General features: G+C 40.1%; 1 protein-coding gene across 7 annotated transcripts in view; it reads left to right on the top strand.

Moving 5' to 3' along the window:
- sema5ba (sema domain, seven thrombospondin repeats (type 1 and type 1-like), transmembrane domain (TM) and short cytoplasmic domain, (semaphorin) 5Ba) overlaps nucleotides 1–26,899 on the top strand; it is a 198,142-nt gene that overhangs the window by 27,879 nt on the left and 143,364 nt on the right. For 6 of the 7 annotated variants that reach the window (XR_004109298.2, XM_031324031.2, XM_031323827.2 and 3 more), the window contains one exon: nucleotides 2,323–2,388. The exons of the other annotated variant lie outside the window; for it this stretch is intronic. The gene's annotated coding sequence lies outside the window, so the exon portion shown is untranslated. The remainder of the gene's footprint in view (nucleotides 1–2,322; nucleotides 2,389–26,899) is intronic. 7 annotated transcript variants of the gene reach the window in all.

The raw sequence follows: 26,899 nt of genomic DNA, 5'->3' as shown, positions 1-26,899 counted from the left end.
GTTGATTTTCACTGCTGGATCTGATGGCGACTTCTTGTGGACAGAAATGAGGGAGATGTGGAATTTCACAAGTTTTTGACAGATCTTAAAGAGAGCTCCAGATTAGTGCACAAGAGTGTGGCCTCAAACTCATGACTGGTTTGTCTGCCTCACACTGTTATCAGAAGGGTCGCTGGTTATAGAGAATCTCAAGTTCACTACCCACACACACACACACACACACACACACACACACACACACACACACACACACACACAATTAATTAGGTAATAACAAAAAAAAGCAAAAATTAATAAATCTCCTGATGACTAAAATACTAAAATGCATATTATTATATTATGTTAATATCAGTGCGAGGGGATGTTTCTTGCCTTTCAATGTCGATTCAGACCAGTTACCACGGTTACCATGATTATCTCCAGCATTTTAACTTTTTTTTAGGGCGTTTGGACATTAACAGTACCCTGGAACTAGATGACCTAAATTGAATGCAATCATTTTTTATCAGTTACACCTGTGCTTTTCCTGCCATGACATGCCACACTGTCTACTGTGAAAAGGTCTATTTGCCACGCCAGTGACATGGATGACAATGTCACTCTGTCGGTTGGTCAGGCTAGATTGAAATGTGGGATGGATAACCATGAAATTTGGTACAGGTATTCATGGTTCCTAGAGGATGAATCATTTTGGTGATCTTCTGACTTTTCTTCTAGCTCCACCATAAAGTTCACATTTATGGTTTAGAGTGAACTGTCTCAACAGCTATCGGACAGAACATTCTAATCGGGATAACTTGCTTATCCACATGATGAATGGGCCTCAAGCTTAGGTTCTGATGCTATCTGTATTGTGTTTATGAAACCACAGCTCTGCAGTGTCATTTGCATCACACATGCCTGTCAGTGATCTGGTCGATAAAGTTTTACTGAATTTGAGCAGGGTTGAGTAGTCCCAGACTTTGTTTGTCTGGGGTAGAGGTCACTGCTGGTGTTTGTGTGTGTGTGTGTGTGTGTGTGTGTGTGTGTGTGTGTGTGTGTGGCTGAAAGAGAATAAAACTACAGGTCACAGACTAAGCAGTTTATGAGAAGTCTTCCTCCTCACTTGTTGCAGTGGATAAAGCCTGATCCCACACTGACATTGGAGATTATGGGGAGTTTTTCTGTTTGAGCGGACACTTCCCGCTGCTCAGCCCTAAATTCCCAGCTTAGCTCCATAGAAAATCCCCTTAACTGCATTTGTCTACCTGTCTTTGTGACTGTTCAGAGTCTCAGCATTGAGCTGGAGAATCGGATTTTAATTAATTTAAACAATTTTTTATAATCAATGAATTGTAATTAATGAAGCAAAATGCCAAGTATTCTCAAGTTTCAGCTTCTCAAATGTGAGAATTTGTTGTTGTTTTCTGTTTTATATCACTGTAAGTTAATTTGAATTAATTCATTCAATTGTAATACATAATTGTAAATAATTAATATTTCTGACATTTTATAGACTAATTGGCAAATAAGTTTGTTGAAAAAAGCATTTATCAATAATGAAATTAGCTGCAGCCCTAAATACAATCAAAGGCATCTGCTAAATGCTGTTTTGCATTCATGCTAATGAGTAGCAGCATCCTGACAAAGGCACAGTTGATTATACTGTATGTGTAAGCAGAAGTGATCAGTCTTACTGGAGCGATCATATGACAATAATCAATACATTTTTGATTCATTTTTGCCATTCTGTGTGGAAGTGAAAGAAACAGCAGCCATATCACGGCGGTTGACGCCGTAAGAGGGATGGCAGGTCTGAGCTGCTCTTTCAGGTTGCTGTAGAAACCAACCAGGGCCATTTGTTCCAATTTGCTCTGTGGCTTTGAGATCAAAAAGCTTGGAACTCAAAGTGTTCTCTGCATATTAGTATCCATGTTGGCTTCAGCATCCTCATTTACATCTATATTGTTAATTTACAGTTGAACATATTTTGGCTGTGCTTTCTGTGCAATACAGGGCTTCTTATGGTATATGAGGTTTAGGGTTCAATGTGTTTGAACTGTATTGAACTTTGTGGTTTGTTATTGTCCAGCTAGACCTTCACTTGATGTAAAGGCATCTCGCAGGTCCCTCTTTTTTGTTCAGCCCCCAACCGCATGAAGTCTCCCTTTAAATGCCATTCCTGCTCCGCCTCCTCCGCTCCATTGAAAAGTTGGCGGTTTGTTTACGAGAGCGCCAGCACTTCTTTGTGGCTCTGCACCCTGCTTATGAGAGGGAGGTGAGCAGCTAGTGAAAGACTCACCCCTCCCCCTCCTCTCTCTCTCTGTCTCTCCCTTCTTCCAGAATCAGTTTGAAAAGGACAGACAGCCCTCTCTGCCCCCCTCCCCACACCCCAGTGATGCTTAGCTGGTGAGTACACTTGCATCAAAACTTTTCATGCCACTTTTATACATTTCTTTGATTAGTTTCTGCTTTTACCTGAATTTTCTGCTTTGTATTTGTTACGGATTTCTTTTTTTTTCTTGTGTGTTCAGTTTTGCTGGCAAACACCAAACTTCTCTCTGGCCATATTAGTACGATAAGGGATTGCTATTCATCTTTTTCTCTCATTCTCACTTTCTCTAAATGTCTCTCTTCCCTCCCCCCAAAATCTCTGTGGCCTCTGTAGTAAAGGTTTTTTGGTGAAAGGCCCTTTCTATTCTGATTGAGTAAAGTGATTTGAAAAGCAGTGGTGACAGTATGGCAGTGAGGGCGGAAGAGAGGAGGATAAGCAGTAGAGATTGGGGAACTGGTAGAAGGGCTTCATACAGACTGCTAATGGACAAGTGTTACCTCTCTCTCTCTCTCTCTCTCTCTCTCTCTCTCTCTCTCTCTCTCTCTCTCTCTCTCTCTCTCTGTGTAAATGTGAATCACTCCGGTGTAGACAGCCTTGAGCCTAGTTAGCACAGTACGCCAGTGAAATCATTGTTCAGATGAGATGTGACACGAGTGCACAATCACCTTGTGACATCATCTCCACTACTATTTCTTTGAACAACAGTAAGACAATACTCTCATTATTACATCCCTCAACACCCGAGACTCATTGTTTTTAGATAGTATTTTTTACAATCGTTTCAAGCATTTTTATTAGATGGCACACAGGGAGGGAATGTGGAGGAGAGTGAGGGAGCTGACATGCAACAAAGCTCCCCAACTGGATGGAGTTACATGGTCAGCATCTTAAACCCCTTGGTCACCAGAACACCCCATTTTCTTTTTTTTCTTTCTTTTTTAACCAATTTTACCTAAAAATACAGATCATTGTTTTGTCTGGATTTAATGTCCTCATGCATCTAGAAGTCATTGCATTTCCTACCCCAAGAGGACTTGTTAAGCTGTGTAAGGGCCTCTCTTGATAGGGACAACTCAAAAAGTGCTTCCATTCACAGCAAATGAAGTGGAACTTTCATTGGTGGCAAGCATTGAGTATTTCCTCACATACAGTATATTGATCTTGTATTTGTGCTAAAAATATAAATTTCTGTATTATTGATTGTTCCGAAAAAAGAATTCAAAATACAGGTAAACACCAGATGAAACCAGATAAAAATACTGGGCTTTATATTTTAGGCAATGTTGCCCAGACCAAAAGTAATGGGTGAATATTTTAGGTTACCTCACTTAGATCAGGATTAACAGAGCTGAATTACTTGCAAATCTTAAAAAAAAAAAGTGTGTTTGGGAACAGTTTCACTGAAAACCAGTTTTTGGTTAAACTAAAAGACACAACGGAATGGTATCTTTTACCTTCTTAATATTACGTTTGATCCATCGAAAGAGGATATTTGGCAGGAAGGACACAAAGTCTGTTTGGTTACTCGAAAAATTGTGATGGCTTTATTGGTTGGATTTTATCTTTGCACTTTCTACTCCAGGAAGAGGTCACCAGTAATGTTCTGCTTTCTTCCAAGAAGTAACAGTTTTTCAGGAAGTTAGTGTCCTTTTTGATAACGTCACAAGCACATGTCCTGTCACAGTAACAATGCTAGTGCATGCTAAATTCAGCAAAGGCACAGAAAACAAAAAATGAATATGAATCAAACATTTTTGTAGACTCGACTGTCAAACAGATCATTAAACATGTGGGTGTTTGTGTAATTGTTTAATCTAAATGCTGTAGATCAGTCTATGTTGTATTCACAGTATTCAAGCTCTGCTTTGTTGCCATTGAAATGGCATAATTAAGACGTGTAGGTAAATAGATCATATACATTCTGTTATCTTCATTCAGACATAATTAGAGATTTTGTGAATAAACATGAACATGAGAATACTAAGCAAGCATATTGCCTGAAGCCGTGTTGTTATCTGTTGTTGTCCAAAACAATTGCTTACTGTAGGCTGATCATTGGAAAAATTATTAAAAAGTAAAATGTGTCATTCTTGCAGCATAAATTGCAGCAGATTCAGTTTACAAAAACAAAAAGTGTGTGTATATATACAAAGCTCCATATACAGAGCTCCCAAACTCCACAAACAAGATCATTATAGTTATCAATAGCCTTTTGATTTATTGGCTACAGACGGTTGCCATCTGCTATCAGCTATCAGATGTATTGGTAACAATATGAGAACCAAATTTATCAAAACTTTAGAAGAAATGTCTTTAGGGTTCATCACCTGATCATGGCCTTGCATGAATACTAGGGGTGGCACGGTTCACAAAATCCACGGTTCGGTTCGTATCACAGTTTTAGGGTCACTGTTTTCGGTTCTGTACGGTTCTTGTTATTTTTTCTTTTAATCTTTAACACTCCAGAAATATACTTCAGCATATGATATATAGCTAAAATTAGCATATTGAATGCATGTTGCACAATGCTTGCACACAGTGGCAGTTCTATCTATTGTTTTATTTCTGCTGTCATCATAGGTAACATGAAATCCAAAATGTTCCCACACACCAGACTTATACGACGCTGGCGCATACTCCAGCTCCGGCCAGCCTTCCTTTTCTCTCCCACTTGACATTTCTACACGTGACGTGACCTGCAGCACTCCACACTCCACTTGAGGAGCGCTCAGCTTGGCCCGCCGCCTCTCAAAATCTGACGAAAATCTTTTATACTGACCTTTGTCGATAAAAAAAAGACAGATTCAGCAACTGTATGGCCTATTTCTAGCTTAAAATGTTTTCAGAAACACGTTTCGGTGAACTATTTTCGTAAAATACGGATCGTATTCAGAACGAGACACCATTAGAGTCTGTTTTGAAATTCGGGAGCAGCAAGACCCACGTGACGCGTTCGTCCAATCAGCTGTCATGTGTTGCGTTCGTCACGCTCATCCCGCTTGTCATTTCCGGTAAGTGTTTTAACATAGGTGTCGAAAGTGGGCACTACGGCAGTAAGTGGTTAGTGCACATTAACGGTGTACTGACGAACCGTGCGACGCTCACACGCTCCGAACCGAGACAAGCGAACTGAACTGTTCGGATGTTTTTTCATGAACCGTACCACCCCTAATGAACACCGATCCTGTTCTTTCTGGGATGAAACTGAGATTGAACATTTAACTTTACTGGCAAAAACAAAAACCTTTTAGAAGAGCACAGGCCAATTCATCATGAAAAGCACAGACCACTTCTGCTCCAAACTCACCCTCTTCTCACTCTCTGTGTTTAATAACCCTGAAGGCCAGCCCTGGCATTTGCTTATGTTCTGTTGTTTTACTCCCCTTGCTCAGCACTCACCTCCTTCTCACTTACTCTGCTCGATTCAATTTGTGGCCTTAATGTCTTTCCTAATATATGTCATTGGAGCAGAGCAGCGTTGCTCCCTCTCTAGCTACTTTGAGGAAGCTCCTCTGTGTTTGTCTTGGTTTTCTCTGCTCCTCTGGGAGGAGATCAGGGGCTCCAGTCATGGTTGGTATGTTGTCTTCTCCAGCTCCGCTGGTGTTTGCTGATATTTAGTTCAGGATGACAATAAGCCGGAAGAAAACAAGCTCCTTTCAGGCCAATAAGAGAGAAAAGGGTTGAACTGAGGGAGGGAGAGACCTAGAAAACAAGGGGACTCATCCCTGGATGGGGATTCTCTTTAAAGCTTTCTGGTTGTGGCCCCTAGGGTCGAATTAAGGGAGTGTCATTATCCCTGGCAAATTACCATGCTGCCTTTGTGGTCCAGCCATGGTGCATTAGGGTGCCTTAAAACGTGGCCGAGCCGTGCCTATTCAGCTCACAAAAAGAGGGGCCGCTGGCAGATCCTTGGCCTGGCTCACAGAGGAGGCATTCACACCACATCGGGTGGGATGGTGACGGTGGTGACGGTGATGGAGAGGGTCTCCTGAGATGAGTTAAAATCGCTCGGGCCAAGGCCGATGTTTCATAGTCTTAAACGCATGCCAGTTAATGATGTCATCACTTGGCTTCAATTAGAGTTTGATCAGCCGTGGAAATCTCCTATCTGATAAGGAGACTCATGAACGTGGTTTCCATGCCAGTTCTGTCAGACCTGCATGTATTCATCCATTACCCATACCAGGACTTGGATCCAGTCTTTCAGTGGACTAATTGCTAATTAGCCGCGTAGCAACAAATCACCAGCTCGCTACAAATTAGCTTGTTTTTCCTTAAACTTTTGGAAACTTACGTCACCTCCTTTTGAATAAACTACAGCTGCTGTCAGATCTCTGTCTCATCTTACCCAGTGAACAGTCTCTCGTGAATATCATGTGCAAGTGTGCACAGTTTATTACCTGTTATCAATCCTTTAGTCAATCAACAGAAAATGAATCTATCAAAATTTTGATAGTTGATCAATTGTCACTGTAAAGAAAAAATGCCAAACTTTTTAGTTGCACCATCTCAAATGATACGATTTGTTGTTTTATATACTTAGATTTTTAATATCTTTGGGTTCAAGATGTGTTAAAAAATTAGTTCTTGGCATATTTTACATGTTTTTGAAAAGAAATCTTGTATATAAAATTGAGTTGCACCACTATGATGTGCAAAATAGCCCTTTGCTCTTTCTTAAATTGACCTGATGATGTTAAAAACTCAATTTAAAGGCTTGAGGACTAATAGTTTTTGACAGTTTAATTTTGTATATTTATAGGAATTGCAGTTGACTGGAGAACTAGACAATTATATGAGCTACAGCCAGCTGTGAAGCAGGAGGTAGAGCAGGTTGTCCACTAATCACAGGGTTCAATTACTGTGGGCAGGACATTGATCCCTCACATTGCTGCTGATGGTCAGGCCATCACTGGTAGCTCTCTACTGAATGAGTGAATTAGAGTCAAATTGTGAAGCGCTGTAAATATAAATGCTCTCCATCTATGAACTTGTTTATTGGCAAAATCAAATACTGAATTATATTTAGCCAATAACTGATGACAACATTTTTTTTATGTCAGGCAGAACTTTCCAGTCTGTGCAACACAATGTGCTTTACAATTTTACTTCACATGTTGTAGAAAATAAAACAATGTGTGAAAAACTAGATGCTCATGTCTGGAAATGTTCTCAAATGCCTCCGGATGCCCCTTGCTGCTTCATTTCTCAATTTGCAGGCTGCTTCAAAACATACTGAGAACACTGTTTTTTCTTTTAAGATGTAAAGTAATGAGCAGGTGCATAGTCTATGGAAGAAGAAAGAACTGGGGATGCATTGTTTGACCTGGTCAATGCTTTAATGTTTCGGGGGTCATTTGAGATGATTGGATGAACTCTGGTGTCTTTTATCACTCCACCAGTGAGAGGAGGAGTTCTCAAAGGTTTTAGGAGCTGATCTGAGAATGAAATGCAGACGCTTTGAATCTGTGTTAAGGATTTCAGCCGTTGCAGAGTGCTTGCAACATATAAATGTCTGTCAATATGAATGGCATCTGCTACAAGCTTAGGTGGAAGTTTAGTCTTCAAACATCAGCAGGAAACTCTGACTCAATACAGAGCGATCACAGTTGATCCTCTGGGCCTCTAACGGTTGAATCGAGTTTCCACCAAACGCCCATAAATTCAGAGTGCACCATGAGCTGTAATGTCATAGTCTTCAAAGAAAACTAAATAACCGGGCTGCTGAAGGCACTGTAAAACTCCTCGTGTATGAAATGTTTGTTCTTGGCATCTTGCCTTTATTTATCATCTAATCAACTGGAAGTTTTACCTCTGTGATTGATGTCTCCATTTTATTTTTCTTTCCATGACAGGTGGGAGATTTTATTTTCCAACATTGTTTCCCGGTTTTATGAACTCAATCCCTTTGCTGAAGTAGATGAAGGAAGGGAGGAGGCTTTTGTCCAGGGGCCGTGGTGGAAACCCTGAGCCCGTAAATCCTGCACTGATCTTTGGATCATTAAGCTGTGAGCCCTGAGTCCTTTAGTTCTTTATCACCCGGCCTGGATCCCAGTCCATAATGGAGGCTAACTGGCTAATGATTAGCTGTCCTGAGCTGGCTGCTGCTGCTGCCACCACTGCCTGTCTGAATGGGCGAAGGCTATGAAAACATATAAATCTGGTATCAATGGCCTACTTTCTTTTTTCATTTTGTCTGACTTACTGTCTCGATATCTGAAACCTTTCTGAAGCTATTGAGTTTTTCTGCAAAGCTTAGTGTGGAATGTAAATGGATTATGATGCAAAGCAATGTTGATTTAAACTATTGTTGATTTACGTTACGTTTTTTAGTCACTCGTGGCCCTGGAAAATTGTAAAGCTAGTCAGGTAACTTGTCGATAATAGACAGGGGAGAGGTTTATGTACACCTCTTAGTGCTGCTGCTGAACAGATTGCCATGTCTCTAAACAGTCTCTAGATTTATGGAGCTGAGAGGAAGATGATTGGGTTCTCTGAAAAAATAAAGACTGAGAGGCAGTGTTGTGGATAATGATCACCTGTTCTTTCTTGATTACTTTTGGTTATTGTGGAATTATGCAGGCATGTGAATGTGATACATCCCAGGCTTTGAAGCAAAGATAGAAAATATCAATGATCATAGTGTCTCTACTTACAAAGCTAACTTTGAATTGACTAGTTTTGAAGAATGACTGTGTAAGGCAAGCTTTGTGAGGACATACAGTACAGATCAGGCTAGCCTGAAATCTGATCCAGCATAGGAACTGATCTGCAGTCCAGCGCAGGATCGTAGCACCACGGCATCACTAGGTGGGAAGGTTTGCCTTGTCTTAAGGAGATTAAGCAATCATTAAGAACCAAATGTATTGCATTTACATTATTGTTTGTGACAGAACTTTGATATTGGACAATTAGGGTGAAATCACTGATTATGTTCAATGAACATTTAATGGCAGCATTTTTTTTAGATTATTTATTTCTACAAGATGGCAACAACTGTATGGTTAAAGTTAGCACACACTTGGTTAAGGTTGGGGAAGGATCACTTTAAATAAAAAAAAGGCCAGCATGCCAATCCACCACACTCTTATCTCTGGCTCACAACATAAAGGATACACTTTTTTCTTGCATCAGCACTAAAAGTTGGCAATCAACAGAATTTGTAGGGATGCTGGGCTGCTTTGCACGATTCCAAAATGTGTCTTGTGTTACTGAAAAGAAGATTACTGAGCCTACACGTGGTAGCTGTTGTACGTATGGAGCCTGTAACCCCATAGCACACAAGTATAAATCCAGCTTTAATGTGTTGACATCTCTAAAATCTTATTAGAAACCCTTGAATTATTTTAGGGTAAACCAGCTCCTCTGAATTTGACCACAATGCAGAACTTAACTGTTAACTGTCAGATTTCGATCTCGGTGGGAAAACCACATTGACTCTCCACAGCCGGTCGGTTGTGGGTTCCTGGCTGTAAACTTGCTGTTTGCTGCTTAATCATTCAGTAAGGATTAGTGGCACTGTGTGTTTTCTAATTATAGACCTGGACTGTGCACTCAACTCCTCTGTGGGGTCAAATCTAGCCCACCAGGCCCTCAGCCAGCAGCTTACTCACAGCTACACTCAACTGCTACTTTCACACGTTCATTTCTGTGTCGTTAACTCGCCATCTTTTTTATTGTTGTTCTTTATTTTTCTTTTTATCACTCCATGGTCTCTTTTTTGTTGTCTGTTTCTCTTGTTCTCCCCCTCTCTCTTGTTGCGCTCACAACAAAGACTTTTCATTTGGATAAAATAAAACTCAGTGAGGTAGCTGTCAAAATAAATCACTTCCTGTATCAAGGAGGAAACAAGGAATTGCCTGAAAGAAAAGGACACCAAGTCTCCCCCCCACACACACACACACTCACACACACACACACACACACACACACACACACACACACACACACACTATCAATCAGTTCCCTTTCACATCTTTTTATTCTTGGAGAACAATAGGTTTGATTAACCCCTCTGGGAAAGCTCATTATCAATTTCCATTACAAAGGTGTTGTAAGACACTTGCATTTGAAACGCTCGAGCAAAAAAAAAACTTAGATCAAAGGAATATATTGATGCCCATGAGCTCTGAGAGACAATAATAGAAAAATGATGGCTGCCAGTCTCAGCTTAAGCATCCGCCACATGTGTATCCTGCATTGTTGTCAGCAATGTGTTTTTGATCATTGTGACTGCTTTGCATCCAGTCTATGAACTTGGACACTTTAAACAGAAGAATATAAGTTGACAGATGCAGAAGTTTGAGTTTCTTTTCTCTCTGCTCTCGTATCCTCTGATGCCCACTGACATTAAAATGTAAAACAGTGTGGCTTGAATTATTTATTAATGAGTTTATTTTTCTTATGAGACCTTTTTGGGCTTCCATTGTTAAGCTGAATCTTCAAGGGACACCTAGGAAACGATTCAATCCATTTTTAATCAAAGCACCTTATTAAGCAGGAGTTTGGATCAGATTAGTGTAAATATTTTGCCGTCAGTCATTTGACGAGCCTGTGATGTGGAACCACGTGGTGGTTGTGAAGATAACTGTATGATCTCTGCATCATAACACCTTTTATCACGTAAATAAATGAGGTTATTTGAAATAATTTTTGAAATAATTTTTGAAATAAAAATAATATTTTAAATAACATTTTGTGTTATACGCTTGTTTGTTGTCTTAATGATCGTCTAAATGTGCACACGGTTTTGCGACATTGGTTGTCTGCATACATGGGCATGTAAACATATGTTTATTTGGTGCTGATTAGTCTATATCCGCCCGGATGTCAGTTACCTTCCGCTTTCTTTGTGTTGGAATTTTAAACTCCGGTGGATTTATGAGGACTATGGTTAAGTGCGCCTCAGATCTCTGCAGGGTAAATCCAGACAGCTAGCTAGACTATCTGTCCAATCAGAGTTTTCTGTTGCACGATTAAAACAAGTTTTGAACGTACACGTTCCACCAAAACAAGTTCCTTCCCGAGGCTATTTTGCAGCGGCACCGTGGCTCTGTCGCCAGCGTAGTGCCGCCCATGACGATTGTGATTGGTTTAAAGAAATGCCAATAAACCAGAGCATGTTTTTCTCCCATCCCAAAATGCTGTGTGGACTAGCCAGACCCTCCTCCGCAGCGCTGTGGAGGAAGGTCTGATATTTTCTTAAAGTAAAAGTAACCCTACAGATGAAATATTTACATAATCTGACATAAAAGAAGGAATTGTAAGCCCTGACACATAATTTGAGCTTTACCCAAAATTCAGATGAGAAGACTGATATCAGTTCTATCTGTGTCCAGTATAGAGATGGGTTCAGGTTGCCTTTAGCTTAGTTTACTTAGCTCAAAGACAGATTTACACCTGGCGTTACTATACTTTCTTTATCCTGGTAAGATATCCAGAGATCCAGATCTCAGATCCATCAAACATTAAACAACACACAATTCAACAACTCAGCACACAACTTAGAAGAGAGTGATTGTTAGCAAATCACAGTGTTTGCTTTTAAATTGTTGACAGCAATGGACACATATTCACTTCACAGCATGTACAGCAAACCTGCTTTTTTCTCATCTACACTTGACTGCTTTGTACAATGGATTTCATTCCAGCTTCTTACGTAGTTTTGCCATCTTTAAAAAGATACATTTATTTCAACATATCAAAATGGGATTACATGTAATTCTTGTTCTTGTTCAGGATAACCTCTTTTTTTGGTTGAATAAGGTTTCTTTACAGAATTAATTACTTTGAGGTTTGGGGCTGAGAAGGCTTTCTAATGTCCCCTCACATTAACATTAGGGAGTAGGATTAGTACTACTCTCTGTTAATATTGAAGTGTAGAACACGAAAAAGACACACACAAAAACACAAAAGAGCCTATTAAACTAAACAGGCTGCAATTATAAATAAAATTAGTTAATGGTTAGGCTGTTAATTAGACCTTTGAAAAACGTTCTCTTTGTACAGGTATATTTAGCTGGAGAAATGCTCATGTTGTTCCCCAGAAGATCTCTTGGATGCTCAGATTCTGGCATATTATAAAACCATCCACACACACACACACTCTTTGATGAAGATATCCATGCTGCAGCTTCCAATTTACAGCTCGGCTTGATCAAACTGCTCATTTACAGAACTAATGAGCAAATGAACAAAAATTAAGGAATCATTTGTTTGTTGTATTTCATCAAGAGAAGAAGCTGCATTTCTCTTTTCTGCTGCGGGTGATTATATCACAATTACAACACAACACGGCCCCTACAGGCACTCGGCGCGGGCGATGGCTCCCTTTTGGAGTGATAAACATAGCGTTGAAGGCGTGTGGAGTATCAGGGCAGTAAACAATGCCACCAGTGATCAGACTTGTTTTAATTTTCATCACCAAATATCCTGGCATAATGCCTGGGTCACGCATCAAGAAGACTGTAACGAGAAATTGTGTTGTGAGACCACATAGCAATTAAAACAGGATACAAGATTTTTTTTCTAACTTCAACACAATGGATTTAATTATAGCTGCATGTTTTGCAAAGCAACAGTGTTGCAGACAGCGTCAGGCTTGATCGTATGTCTTTTATTCATGACAGGATGTTCCCTTCGCTCTCTGGACTGTAATCAGTGTTCAAAGAGACACTATTGTATGATATGGGAACCAAATGTTGGCGCCATTTGGGAGATATAGAGTTGTATATAGAGTTTATGAAATGGAACAAACGATCCGCTGCAGCCTTTATGTCCATCTGTGTTTGATTCTAACACGCAACTCTCTCAAAAGAATAGAACATATTTACATGTAATGACCTTTTAAATGATGTCTCAATGATGCTAACCACTGATGAGCTTTGTGCAATGATCTCAAAGAGAGATCATTTAGAGCGCTCAAACTTGTCCGTCCACAAAGTTTGGATGCTTTAAATAAAAACATGCACAAAGGAAGTTTTTATTTATTTTTTCTCAAAAGTTGAACCTTTGACAGATCAAAAGCATTGTACTCCCTGACAGCTTATAGTGCTCCCGCAATCTTTACTCCCCAACACTTCCTCTTCCTCCTTTGCTTTCAGTCTTTGTGAAAACAGCAGGGTCTGACAGCCCCGAGCTGAACAGTGTGAATTTTGTGAAATGGAAATGACTTAGTGGTTTCTTCTAAATGTCTGACCACTTTATCTTGTGTGTGTGTGTGTGTGTGTGTGTGTGTGTGTGTGTGTGTGAGAGAGACATTGTTTAGATGTAGCTACTGTATGTGTCTAATGTGTCTAGATTGTTAGACTACGTTGTCTACGAATTAGGGCTGCACAATTAATCACAATTTTATCCAAATCGCAGGGGGCGCAATATTTGTTAAAGGCAAAATATGTGTCAAACCATTCTAAAATAAAGTATTGTGGTACTGCAGAGGCATCCTGGCCTAGAAATCGTATCCTACAGACTAATGAAAAAAATCTTTGTTTGGTACAGATCCTCGCAAAAAAATCACACTTCAATAATTTTTTTTTTTTTATATATTTTTCAATGAAAATGAGAATAATGATACAAAAATGATCATTCCCTCCAATATCGTGAATCATATCGCGATCGCAATATTAGTCAAAATAATTGCAATTAGATATTTTCCTAATATTGTGCAGCCCTACTACGAATCTCCACTGACAACTGGTGATCAGATTTTGCTTTCCCGCTCTGTATGCAAATTACCAAGAACATCACTTCCATAATGTTTCTGCACAAGTGGCAGAATGTTCCCCCTAGGACAGTGCAGGGCATGAGCCATTGTTATAGTAGACAAAATGGTGCCTTGTTTTCCTAGAGGGCCCATTGTTACCTGCATAGCCTCTAAGTTGCAGACACAAAAATGCCAGAATCAGTATTGCTAAAATATACAGAAGGATGTCCAATTAAAAAAAAGTCAAAACACCGGATGAAGAATTATCTTTTGGAAGAATGGTGTTCATCCCTCTAGTAGAGATCAGAGACGTATAGAATATATGCCAATGTACAATAAAAGCTGACCTGGTGAGTTAATTACATTTTAGGTTGGTTTTCTTTTAATTTGTCACATCTCTAGGTGCGTTTGGTGCAAAATCATGCAAGGAAGTGGAGTACATTATAATGCATCTGATGAGGACAGTCATAACAAGATATCAAAAAGATGACCATTTAAAGCTGGTCAGCATGATGAAAAAAGGATCCAAACAAATATATCAACTTCCCATATCACTCCTCCACTGCTTCTGTGTCCCACTATTGCTTTACTTGAATATTTGAAGCTCAGCTAAAAGCTGTGTATTTAACCATAGTTTAATCATAGTTTGTGGACAGGCTGAGCATAAGGCTGGAGATTGGAGAAGTGGATTATGCTGTAATAAATTGGTCCAGTATGGCCAAGAAATGTACACCGTAAGTGTTGACTCTTCGCAAGTGTTTTTTCACATGAAACCCAGACCAGCACAATTTGGCTGATTCAATTCTCAAAGTGTGTTGACTGCATTCACTCTTGTATTTTTAACCATCTAGTTGTCATTACATCACATGATATGAATTTCCATGTGATCAGGAACGAGATGTGTCACGGGCCCTGTTAAATTCAGTGGAAATTGCCAAACTGACAGGCACGCAAGATCCAAAGTGATGTTATGAATATCTTTTTCCTAACTGATTGTTTCTCATGTGCGAGTATGACAACCTGTTATTCTGTTCCAAGCACATAATATCAAGGGCCATCACTGTGAGGACATTTTCACTAATGAAGATTATGTTATATTATGTAAAATTAAAGTCACGTTCAAAAGTTAAACATGGCCAGAACATGGCAGTTCTGGCCAAGTAGTATTGATTTATTCACACATACTGTACTGACCTCACAGACATCCACACACTCGGCTGCTGGTGACGACATACTCAGTGTCACATACCTGCTGCGTTTTATTTTTGCGCGTGTGATTGGAGGCTTTTGAAAACACTTGTTTGCCAGATTGTTATATAACCGCAAACAACTAAATTAATGCTTCCACTAAAATTCCTCATTTTAAATCACAAAAGCGCTCTTGTTTATGTGCAGTTGGCAGGTGAGCTTTTATTAAAGTGTTGCAGCCAATCCCCAAGTAGCACAATTGTAGCGGATGATGAATGCACACAGCTGAAATCCAATAAGATGGATTTTGTGGGAACAGCAGCTCTCACTCACTCACTCACTCACTCACTCACTCACTCACAGCATCTCTCTTCCTCTCTGTCTCCTACTTCCTCCACCTCGCTCCATCACACATGTCCAGTCGCTCATCCACCAGCAGGGTTCCAAATCAGTCTTTTGTTGTTGTTGTAGATCAATGCTCTGTAATCAACAGGAGAGGCACATTGCTGGTCTTTAATGGGACACCTCCTACCTGGGCTGCCTGTCTTACTGAGTCTGAAGTGGATTCACTGGAGCAGTCGGTGATCAACAGCGACAGACACATCAGCTGTCTGCTGTTGTCTCCATTGTACGTGACTGCTCAGTGCTGAAAGATTGCAGCCTGCTGTACAGACCACTTTAAAGACTTTGAGAAACAGCAGCATGACTGCAATAAGCCTGCACTTACTCACACAAGATTTGTATTGGATTCCAGCGTTACTGCCTGGCAGTGAGGGCGGACTGTGCTGATTTTCTGTACATTTAAACATGTACCTTATTGTGTTAAAAGTTGAGATGGAAGAATATAAAACCATGAATGACTTAATGGTACCTCTGTTGCCCTTTAAGGTATTTGACTTTCACAATTGGTCTTTACTACATGCATATAAAAGTTTCAGACACTTTATACCAGTAATAAGTCTACATTACAAATTAGAAAATAAAACAGAAGCAATATACAAAACACTTCAAGCTATAATATAAAGAAAGTTCTGGTGCCAAGACATGTTAGAGATTTGTTACTGTAAGCAGATGGATGCTGCAGGTGACAAAGGGTGTGATACCTGTTTTAGTTTTCTTCCTTGGACATGATGTATCTCCGCCCAGCGGGTAAAACTGTATCTACAGACAACAAAGAGTCTGATGGATTTGTTTTGAGCTCATGAGCAAACTCATAAAAAACTGTCTGTCATTTCATCTGTATTGCACACCCAGTAGCCAGAAAAGAGTTTGTTGGTATGCTAAAACAACATATATGTACGTTTTCCTCTGTCTAGGTTTAATGGCCTGTGAATAGTGGCCTTGCATCAGGATAGATGTAAATGCAGATGAAATGTCTGCACCATTTGATATTTAACACAAACATACATCAGCATTAAACACGTAAGAGTATAGATACATCGGCCAGAGCTATGAAACCTTTAGTACTCTTATGGGTGTGTCCTTAGCATGCAGAAAACTGTCAACATACCTGGAAGTTGTCTGGTCAGATTTGTAATCTTGTTTAAGTTAAACCCTTTGTAAAACATGAACAAATATATACAGAGGATGAATGCCATATAACTTTCTTATATTCTCTAGTTTGACAGTCAGTCATAATGGAAAAAGAACATAAATAAACTACTTTCAAATATATATATTTTTCCGGAGCTAAATTACGTGTTATCGGACCAGTGCATAGACTTGTGTACTCGCTGATACCGATGCCAGCATTTTAGGCAGTATCTACAGCATTTCCGATACTGATATGAACAACTCTTGTATGTATGCTTGTGCTGTGTGTTTAAACAACATTCAACATTTGATAAATTTGACTTCTTAAAACAAAATAAAAAAATTCCAGAAAAATAAATGAATGTTTTCAGAAAAAAAAAGTAGTGTTTTGGTAGACACAAGGCCAAAAAATATCAAACAATACCCAGCCTGGAAGAAGGTGGCATTTCATTCCACAGGGATATCAGATATGGGTCTCGCATTGCCAGACCTTCCTTCACAGCGTTGCAGAGGAGGGTCTGGCTAGTCCACACAGCAATCCTGGATGGGAGAAAAGTGCTCTCGTTTATGGGCATTTCTTTAAACCAATCACAATCGTCTTGGGCGGTGCTAAGCGTCGAGCGGAGCCACAGTGCCGCTGCAAAATAGCCTCAGGAAGGAACTTGTTTTGGTGTACGTTTAAAGGTTGTTTTAGTTGTGCAACAGAAAACTCAGATTGGACAGATAGCTAGCTGTCTGGATTTACCCTGCAGAGATCTGAGAAGCAGTCAACCATAGTCCTCATAAATCAACCGGAGTTTAAAGCAGCCATATTATGCTCATTTTCAGGTTCATAATTGTATTTTAAGGTTGTACCAGAATAGGTTTACATGGTTTAATTTTCAAAAAACACCATATTTGTGTTGTACTGCACCGCTCTCTCTCACTGCTGCAGATCCTATTTCAGCTGGTCTCTGTTTTAGCTACAGAGTGAGACCTCTTTTCTTCTTCTTCTTCTGTACTATCTTTGATTGCACTGCACATGCCCAGTAGCTCAGATGTAGATCATGTCAGCTAGCTAGCTCCATAGACAGTAAAAGAAAGGCTGTTTCTACAACTTTGGTCAGTTACAAGGCAGGATTAGCTGGGAGACTTCTAAATGAGGGCGCACATGTAAGTAGTTCTTTTGTAGATTATGGTGAACTTGTGTGTGTTGTAGCAGTGCTTTGCTATTGAGAACGAGGTAGCATGCTAGCGTTAGCATGCTAGCGTTAGCCATAGCGTTAGCATGCTAACGCTACGAGCTAATGGTTGCGGTTAGCCTGCTCTTTTCGGCTTGTGACGTCACAAGCCGTGCCGATTTTGAACAGCTCACCCAGAGACTGAAGGCAGGACACATTCAGAAACCGTATCTCACTCTAAACAGCATGGGTGGATTTTTTTCAAAGTTTATATGTGTGTGGAAGCACCAGAGACACAACATAACACCCCAAATCCCAGAAAAAGTGATTTTTTCATAATATGGGCACTTTAAAATACCAACACAAAGAAAGCGGAAGGTAACAGAAAAAACAAAACATCCGAAAACGGACATTTAAAAAGAGTGACATTAGGCAGAATTGAATGAGAGCAATCGCCGAAGTGAAACGTTGTGGATATAGACTAAGGTCTCAAAGGTTGCTTGCTGTAACAGCTGCTCCTCTGTCCCATAGGTAATGTGAATAATTATGTTGAATAATCCATACGATCGCCAGCAAAGGTCAACTATTAGCAATCATATTGTAACTGCAAAGTTAGATGTCATGTAAGAGGCAGAATAAAAACACTAAGAAAGATAACAAACACGCAGCCACACCTCAGACTTAATGACAAAATCACTACTTGGTCTTCTAATACTAAAACAATACAAAAACCTCCAGTGTCTGCTGTTTGTTTGACTGTTGCTCAGCTGCTATTTTCATCAAGTACTGCTTCCAGAGATGTGATCAGACACAGCGCCAATCTTGGTGCACAATGTCCATATAAATTGCTTTTTTTCGCACACACACTCAAAACAAATCAAAGCTATTCCGAAATGTTAGAATTTATCTAAGTTGTTTTTCATTTAGCAACTTTCATTTTGGCAACTCTTAGACAGGAAAACAGCTCGCACCGAAACAGCATGTGGAGAGCTATACATGTGGTCTGTGTTGTGTCTGGGTGACCGAAGCCCTGAGCTCAGTGCTGTCGTCCCAGCCGTGTCACTCATAACATAGACACAGCACAGACACAAAGAGCTCTTTAAACACTATCATCAGGCTGTCTGTGATTGATCACTTTCACACAGTTCAGCAGTGTGTCATTTTTGTGAGAGGCCTTGAAAATGTGGCTCTTTTAGATGAACTGTCATCCGTGATAAAATATTACTGTAGATCAGCTTGAGATTGATGCTTAGAAAAGGATGCAGAATTTGTATCAGTGCAGTTGTAGCTTTGTGGTATTTAAAGCTGCTAATGTTTTCTACTTTTCCACCTTTCATTTTGCATTCTTCCTGTTGGAATACTAATTTAAACATTTGCTACATCCCTCCTTGAAATTCAGACTCCTGTGAGAGAAGGCTGGCATTTGCATTGATCAGTCATGCACTCAGATCATGCCTTCTACCTCGTTCCCGTGGGTGCCATGGTGTCAATTAAACCTGAGGTCTGCTGTGCTTTAGCGGGCTGGCTCTGTGTAATGGGGCTCCATGCAAAGACACTATCCATAATAGAATTAATAATGAGACACACTTGCGAAAAGGGCTCAGTTATCATCACCATCTCATCTTACTGAGCTCTCTCGTCCTCGAAATAAAACATTAGAAGCAACACTGGACCAAACCCAAAGTCTGGCCGTAAAACCTAGAGTTCATGGTGCATTCAATTCCAATGAGTTACAATTCTTCCTGGTGATTAAAGCTGCTCCTGTGTGTCTCGATGGGTAAGGGGAAGTGCGGTGTTGTAGAGTTAAAATTTAGATCTATCAGTGAAGAGAGGAAAGAACCTGACAAGGAACAGAATATTATTAGTTCTCTTCTTTCTGCTTGGTGCCACAGAAATAGAACAGAGGGAAGATGAACGATACTGCTGTGGAAGAGAGATCTGTGCTTCTTCCAGGAACCCTTAGAAAAGATGCAAAACTAAATTAATAAATATATGACATTTTCAGACAATAAAAGAAAGCTTTTACAAAACTCTCTAAAACACCTGATGTTAGGTTTATTACCACCGCCAAGGAGGTTATGTTTTCAGCTCGGTTTGTCCGTTTGTTGGTTTGTTTGTTTGTTTGTTTGTCAGGAGTATTACGGAAAAAGTACTAGCCCGATTTTCATAAAACTTGGAACGGTGTAGCATGGGCCAAGGAAGAACCCATTACATTTTGGAGCTAAACTGAATTACGGAGGGAGGGAGGGAGGCACTGGAAAACCGCTAGGTCGTGATCAGAGGCCTGTACTACGAAGCAAGATCAACGTGCCCTGGATTTATTTCAGTTACCCGGCTTCACCTAACGTAACAACCGTGGTCCCACGTAAGCTGTGTCATGATAACAGTGGTTAACATATTCCAGGCCGTCTAGGAGTTCGCGGCCCAAAATGCCTGATTTCGCGGGAGCTTTTGTAAAAAAATTGCGATAAAAGTTGCGATGTCTTTTGTATGTTTGTTGCAATGAAGTTGCAGGAGACAGTGAAAGTTGCAAAAAAAGTTGTGATTTTTTTTTTTGTATAGTTCTTTAAAAATAAAAAGGTAACTTGTTTTGGGGAGAATAAAACTACTTTGGGCTGAGTTTTCCTAGTAACCTTACCAAAAAGGCTCAGGATGCTGCAAATGTTATGTTGTATAATATGAAAATGGCTGGTGGATTTAAGACAAAAAATTATAATTTATTGAATGAATCAAATTTGAACATTTCTGTCAGTGGCTTGTTGATCTTTACATTGTTAGTTAATTTCCTAACCTGGCCTGGGACACACATTCATACGGTTTGATAAAGTACTTATTGGACTTTAACTTATCATTAACTTACAATAACGAGCACAGCTGTCCTCAATTTAGGTCATCGTGTCGTCTCATCTCCGTTTTTTCCTGCATCCACCGTGTATGTTGTTTGTGTGTGTGTCTGTGTGTGTGTGTGTTTGTGTGTGTGTGTTTGTGTGTGTGTGTTTGAGTGTGTGTGCACATGTCATTCGCGGGGGGAACGGAGCAGCAGCCCCACCCGCTGCAGAGAGCCGACAGCCAGGATTGAAACGGCAGCAACTTCAGCGACTTTTAAATCGTTACAACGTACATTGATGTTAAAATGTATACAGGTTGGCAGGACGGTCTTTCGCTGTACGTTTTGTTGGTAAATGTGAGATGTTTGAGTCACACACGTCTTGACTTCATATCACAAACAAGGAAATGATCAACCCGTTCTCACTCCCGCTTGGTCATTGGCTCTCAGAGTGCACGTGGGACTACTGGGATTGGTTGAAGTCGTGGGAAACTTCAGGTTATTGGTCAAATTTGCGGAAAAGTTGCGGTGATTGGTCAAAATTGCGAGTTGCACCAAATTCGCGGTGACTGGTTGAATTTGCGTGAATTGGCGCGATCGCGACATCGCGAAATCCTGGAGGGACTGATATTCTAATAATAAAAAAAAAAAACACTAGGCCTATGGGCTGTGGCATTTGAATTAAGTTAGTTTTAAGTTAATTTAATTGTGCTTACCATCTGTGGCCCAGTTTACATTCTGACTTACAATTCTGGTTCAGATCAGGGTGATCTGCATGAAGCTTGACAGTGAATGCTGCACACATTTATCTAGCGAGAACTCATGGGCTTGGACAACAAGTACGTGGCTTCATAGCTGAGGAGGACCGGGAGTGTTTTTAAGATAAATATACGGGTTGTATATTAACCTTATGTGAACGAATGCTTCACATATGACCAAGCAGAGTATCGGGAGCAGCAGCAGTAACGGGAGCAGCGGTAGTAACGGGAGCAGCGGTAGTACCGGGAGCGGTACGCGCCTGGCCAGTAAATGCTATTGATTTGTGTGGCGGTGCAGGAGCCGCTGCTGAAGGCTTCCCTGCGGACTGCAAACGTGTGGCGGTCAGGAAGACGTTTTGGCAGGGGGAAAAACTGATCAGAAAATTGTTGTAGAAATGTAGTGAAGTAGAAAGTATAGATCATTGCTGCAAAATGTAACAAAGTAAAAGTCAAAAGTATGCACTATTGATTCTACTTAAGTAAAGTACAGATACGTGAAAAATGTACTTAAGTACAGTAACAAAGTATTTGTACTTCGTTACATTCCACCACTGATAACACAACGCTTATCAATATCACTTCCCCATCAGTCAGGCACAAGATCTGACCATAATTACACTTGTGCTTTCGTTGCTGTAGCCTATTCTTTCAGTTGCAACCCTGGCAGTGGTAAAAGATCATGAGAACAAATAAAAAAATATAAAAACATAATTCAAACCCAAATGCGCATTGGCAACACACGGCTCATATAGCCTATACGTTAATTCCCTCAGCTGAAAATCTATATCTTTCATAAAAATACCCAACAGGGAATGTTAACGGGGTTGTCGGTCTCTAAATGTTTGAACTTTTACGAGCGCACCTCTCTCTCTCCGTGCACCGAGCCCTACCGGATCTTCTAAGAACGGTGACGCCGTTATCAATCGAGTGATGATTGGTCAGTAGGCGGTGCTTTAACACCGGTTGATCTCTACTCTCCAACATAACCTGCTCCCGACCAGGTTAGGTGTTCAGTATAAGTTACCACGTCGATTTAACCCGGTAACAAGTGATCCACCGTCGTAATACACAAAAGCCTGGGTTGAACCTGACGTTACCTCGTTAACGCCAAATCTTGCTTCGTAGTACAGGCCACAGGTCAACAGTTGCCCTGCGTGTAAAAAACGCATCCCTCTCAAGGTCAAATTAGTTTACGACTGTGTGCAACAGCGGTATCTTCAAAAAATAGCTGTAATAGTTTTATTATATCAATTGATTCTGGTCCCATTTATCCTACTATTTATTGCAATGGCAGAAATGTGTCCTGTAGACCAAAAACAATTGGTGAAAAATCTGTGATGTTGCCTTGCGGAGTACAATATATATATTACAGATATAAATTATATCAATCTTTACAGACAGATATTTTTAGATTAGACAATAAACTAGGAACATGATACATATGTCCTTCCAGCATTGCTGGTGGTATGCCCACACTGTGTTTTATTTAATGGCAATATTTCAAAGATATTGTGATGTTTTCACAACCAACATGAGGTGTTTAGATTCTGGTGACATTCTAGATGTCCTGAGCAGTGGGCACGCTGTGAACAAAGTTACACTTCACTTCTGAGTTGTGGTTCCTCAAGGGGACTGGTAGAAGGAATGTTGATACTCTCAGTGTGTGTGTGTGTGTGTGTGTGTCTCCATGTCAGCATTGTAGGTGTGTGTCACTGTGGGTGTTTGTGAAATGGGTGGTCCTTAATGCTCACTGTCCAGGGTGAGTGATCAGGGCGGTCTGTGGGATTGAATATAGCCAGGTCTGCCCAAACAGCAGGCTCTGCAGCAGGCTGAGGGTTCTTTTCATTGCCCCCCTGTCTGTCCCCGGGCATGGCTGCTGCTGATGGGATCATGGCTGTGGATCACTACTGCTAATAGCACCCCACACCCCTCCTCTGTCTAATTGGCAAGGGGTATTGCCTGCTTCTCACAAACACTCAGTACTTAATTGCCATGTCAGCACAGGCAAATACCAATCACCTGTGATGATACGGCAGGAAAGTATTGCTTCTTGCTTTCTATCTTTTTAAATATTTTGCTTTATTCTAGCGCTAAAATGACGAGTCGATTAACAATTTAAATTCTCTAATTCCTTCTTCTCAAAATTGAGGATTTGCTTGTCTCTGTTTAAAAAAATACAAATAGGATATATTTTGTTATTGGACTGTTGGTCTGACAAAACAAACAAACATGCTCTACTTGATGTTTGCTCTACAAGATGTGGGGGATTGATGATAGAAAAGGGTCCCCAGCTGAACTACAATTGGCGTTGCCTGGCTTATATGTGACCTGGTGGACCATAAGGATGATCATAAAATCTCTAATATGCTAATACATTAGCCATAAGACAGCAATATATCAGGTCTAAGTGTCAGTCAACTTCTTTTGGACAATAAATAAACGTATGCAACTTTAATGTCATTGTTTATTATATATTTTATATAATCATGTTGTGATAAAATGATCATGTCTGAAAAAATAATAAATGATAAACAAGTTGAATCTAAACTAAATCTGTGAGCATTGGATCATAAATAAAAAAAAATAAAATAAAACTACATACACATTTAATCGCAGTTATGAACATTTATTTTTTATTTTTTATTCTTTAAGCATTCCAAATACTCAACTAAATATCATCACATACACTATGTATATCCAGACAAGGCTGTGATGATTATTATTACAGCCGTGCAAACAGGATTAATACACAAACACGCATCAGCAGCTGCACCTTGATAATAAGTTGGACAACAGTTTTGTGTGGTTCTGTATATGTGTTTGTGTTGCATACTGTACACGCTGTCGCCACTCAGCGTGTGTCTCTGCAGCTTTGCTCATCATACGAAGTGATATGTTTTGATCCAGGCTCTCTTTGAAGTCGGACGTAATACATTTGCTCATCAATTACACTGTCTGGCTCGGCCTTCTGTGCATGTTTTGTTTGGTGTCCACTCCAGTTAATTAGAACAGAGCGTGTCGTGCCGTCCTTGAGATAGCAGCTAATAAGTGCGAGCTGTCTGAATCGCTGCTTCATAATGCCTGCTTTACTCTCCGAGTGCAAGGAAACAGCATGCAGAATGGAAAGGGTGATCCAGTGTGTGTTGCAAATAATACACAGGCAGTACTCCTGCACTCTGTGGGTCATCTGTGCATGGACAGGGCGGCCTCACTGTGAGGTCCTGGGTGGTACAAATGAATCAGTCGTGGACATACACACATTGTTGTGTTGATGTGTGAGCTGGTTTAGGATTCCTGGGATGGTTTGTGACTTTCCAACTCCTTGATGTTTGAAGTGAAGAGATAGTCGTATGCAACTATGTTATGTTATCAGCTGTTATCAGCCCAGCCGCCATCGCCCTGCTGTGTCTGTAACTCATCACACAGAGACATGTTTAAAGCATTTAGCAGCCCAGGCCCGTAGCCAGCCTAGTGGAAGGGGGGGCTCTTTTTTCAAAAAGTGGACCTTTTTGCAGTTTTTCCCTCATTTTGTATTTAATTATGAGGTTCAAATACTTCATTGTAATTTCCTTGTCCTCACAGATTTTGCTATGAGTACACAAAGTTAGTTGGGTGGATTGTTGATACATTAGACGGTAGATTGTTACATGTCGCGTGCCAATTAACACTTTCACAGAAGTGGTGCTTTTTACAAGATCAGGGCTTTGGTTTGGTTTAGATCATTTTTATTTCGGGGGAGGGGAGGGGGGGCGTCGAATTATTGGCAGTTGTTATTTAAAAAGACACTACACTACACATTATGGACCTTTGGTAGTGAGGTGTGGGCTTCTTTCGAACCACCCAAACCCCCCCTGTCTACGGGCCTGCAGCCCAAACACCACACACTGAAAGATGTGAAAGCATGCCAGGTCCCAGGGGAGGGCCAAGACACCACCAGGGTCCATGAACGAGATGTTTCTGGCACAATGAGCTTTAGTGTAATTGCTAGAGATTCCCTGATGTGGAATTTCAGGGCCAATGGCAATAACCGATAATTGTTTTGGTCATTGTTTGTTGTGGTTTGTACTAATATGATAACAGATACCATTATACTTGCAAAGATGTGAAGAGGGTAATAAAGGCAAATATTTTGGATTGATCAGTTTATTTTTACAATACAGTTTTATGTAAATCAATATTAGTTTACACACAAAAAATGTCATTTTCAATGACATTCTTCTTTATTTTTCTTTCTTAAGAAACAGACAGGCCATGCATGTAATTTAAAGTCATATATCTGCCAGTGACATGTTTATACTTCCAGTGTTCAAAGTCACAGAATAACTGGACATAATTATATTGGCAACAGATAGAACATCCATCCCTATTAATTTCACTAGTTACTACACTAGTTAATTTTAGTCTGTAGGACTACAGAATTTGTTTGTTGCATTTATTTTATCGACAGCAAAGACAAAGTCAAACAACAAAAATCTGTATTGGTGGACCTTGCAACAAGTACAGTATGAAATTGGTCTCTGTGGTCCGTTGGGCTGCAACTAATGATTATTTTCTTTATCAATGAATCGTTAACTTTATAAATTATTATACTATAAGGACATGTGCCCACTGCAGGGTTAAAGGTGTCGTCTTCCAAGAGCTAATTTGGTTTTAAAAACTGTTTAAAAAAACCCAAAGGGATTCAGTTAATATTTAATAATCAGACAAAACTTGCAAATCACAAACTCACACTGAGGATACTGAAAACTACAAATGTTTGGCATTTATATTACTGATACATTACTCAAAATGACAAATCAGTGATAAAAATATTGTTGATTAATTCAACCGATCAACTGATCAATTAATTGTTTCAGCACTAGTCGCTTAATGTGTATCTTTTGGAAGTTTATTCAAGTTGAAAAGTTCAGACATTCTGTCCTGGAAAACTTACTAAATCTGAAAAGTACAGGCAGACTCTTCTCTTTTCTTTCTTGCTTAACACTAAAATATAGCTCACCTTTGCAGTCTGCTCTATAGACATCTAACGAGTTCTTATTTTTGAGCAAAGAACACAAGAAGCCTGGATAAAAGGATCACATTGTCCCCCCCCAAACCCGCCTTTTCTTTGTGACCTTTGCCTCTCCAATTAACACCCTCCACTCAGAGCATCGGACGCACCTCTTTTGTGGCTGTGTCATGCCAGAAATGTGTTGGACAGACCTTTTGTTTGAGTTGTTACTCATGTCCCTGCCTTTTTGTTCCCTAATAGCCCATCATCTGTGCACTGTCCCTCTGACCTCGCGCCTCTGACACATTGCTCTAAATGCTCTAAAATAAAAGGCCACGACTCTGGAAAACTGGAAGTGTACAAGAAATTCTATCAGTATGCTGTGAATACTAAATGCATGGTTGTGTTGAATTTAACTGATTAATCTG

Source organism: Sander lucioperca, chromosome 8 (genome assembly GCF_008315115.2).
Source record: "Sander lucioperca isolate FBNREF2018 chromosome 8, SLUC_FBN_1.2, whole genome shotgun sequence".
NCBI classification, from domain to species: Eukaryota; Metazoa; Chordata; class Actinopteri; order Perciformes; family Percidae; genus Sander; species Sander lucioperca.
This window is presented reverse-complemented; position numbering and strand designations above follow the sequence as displayed.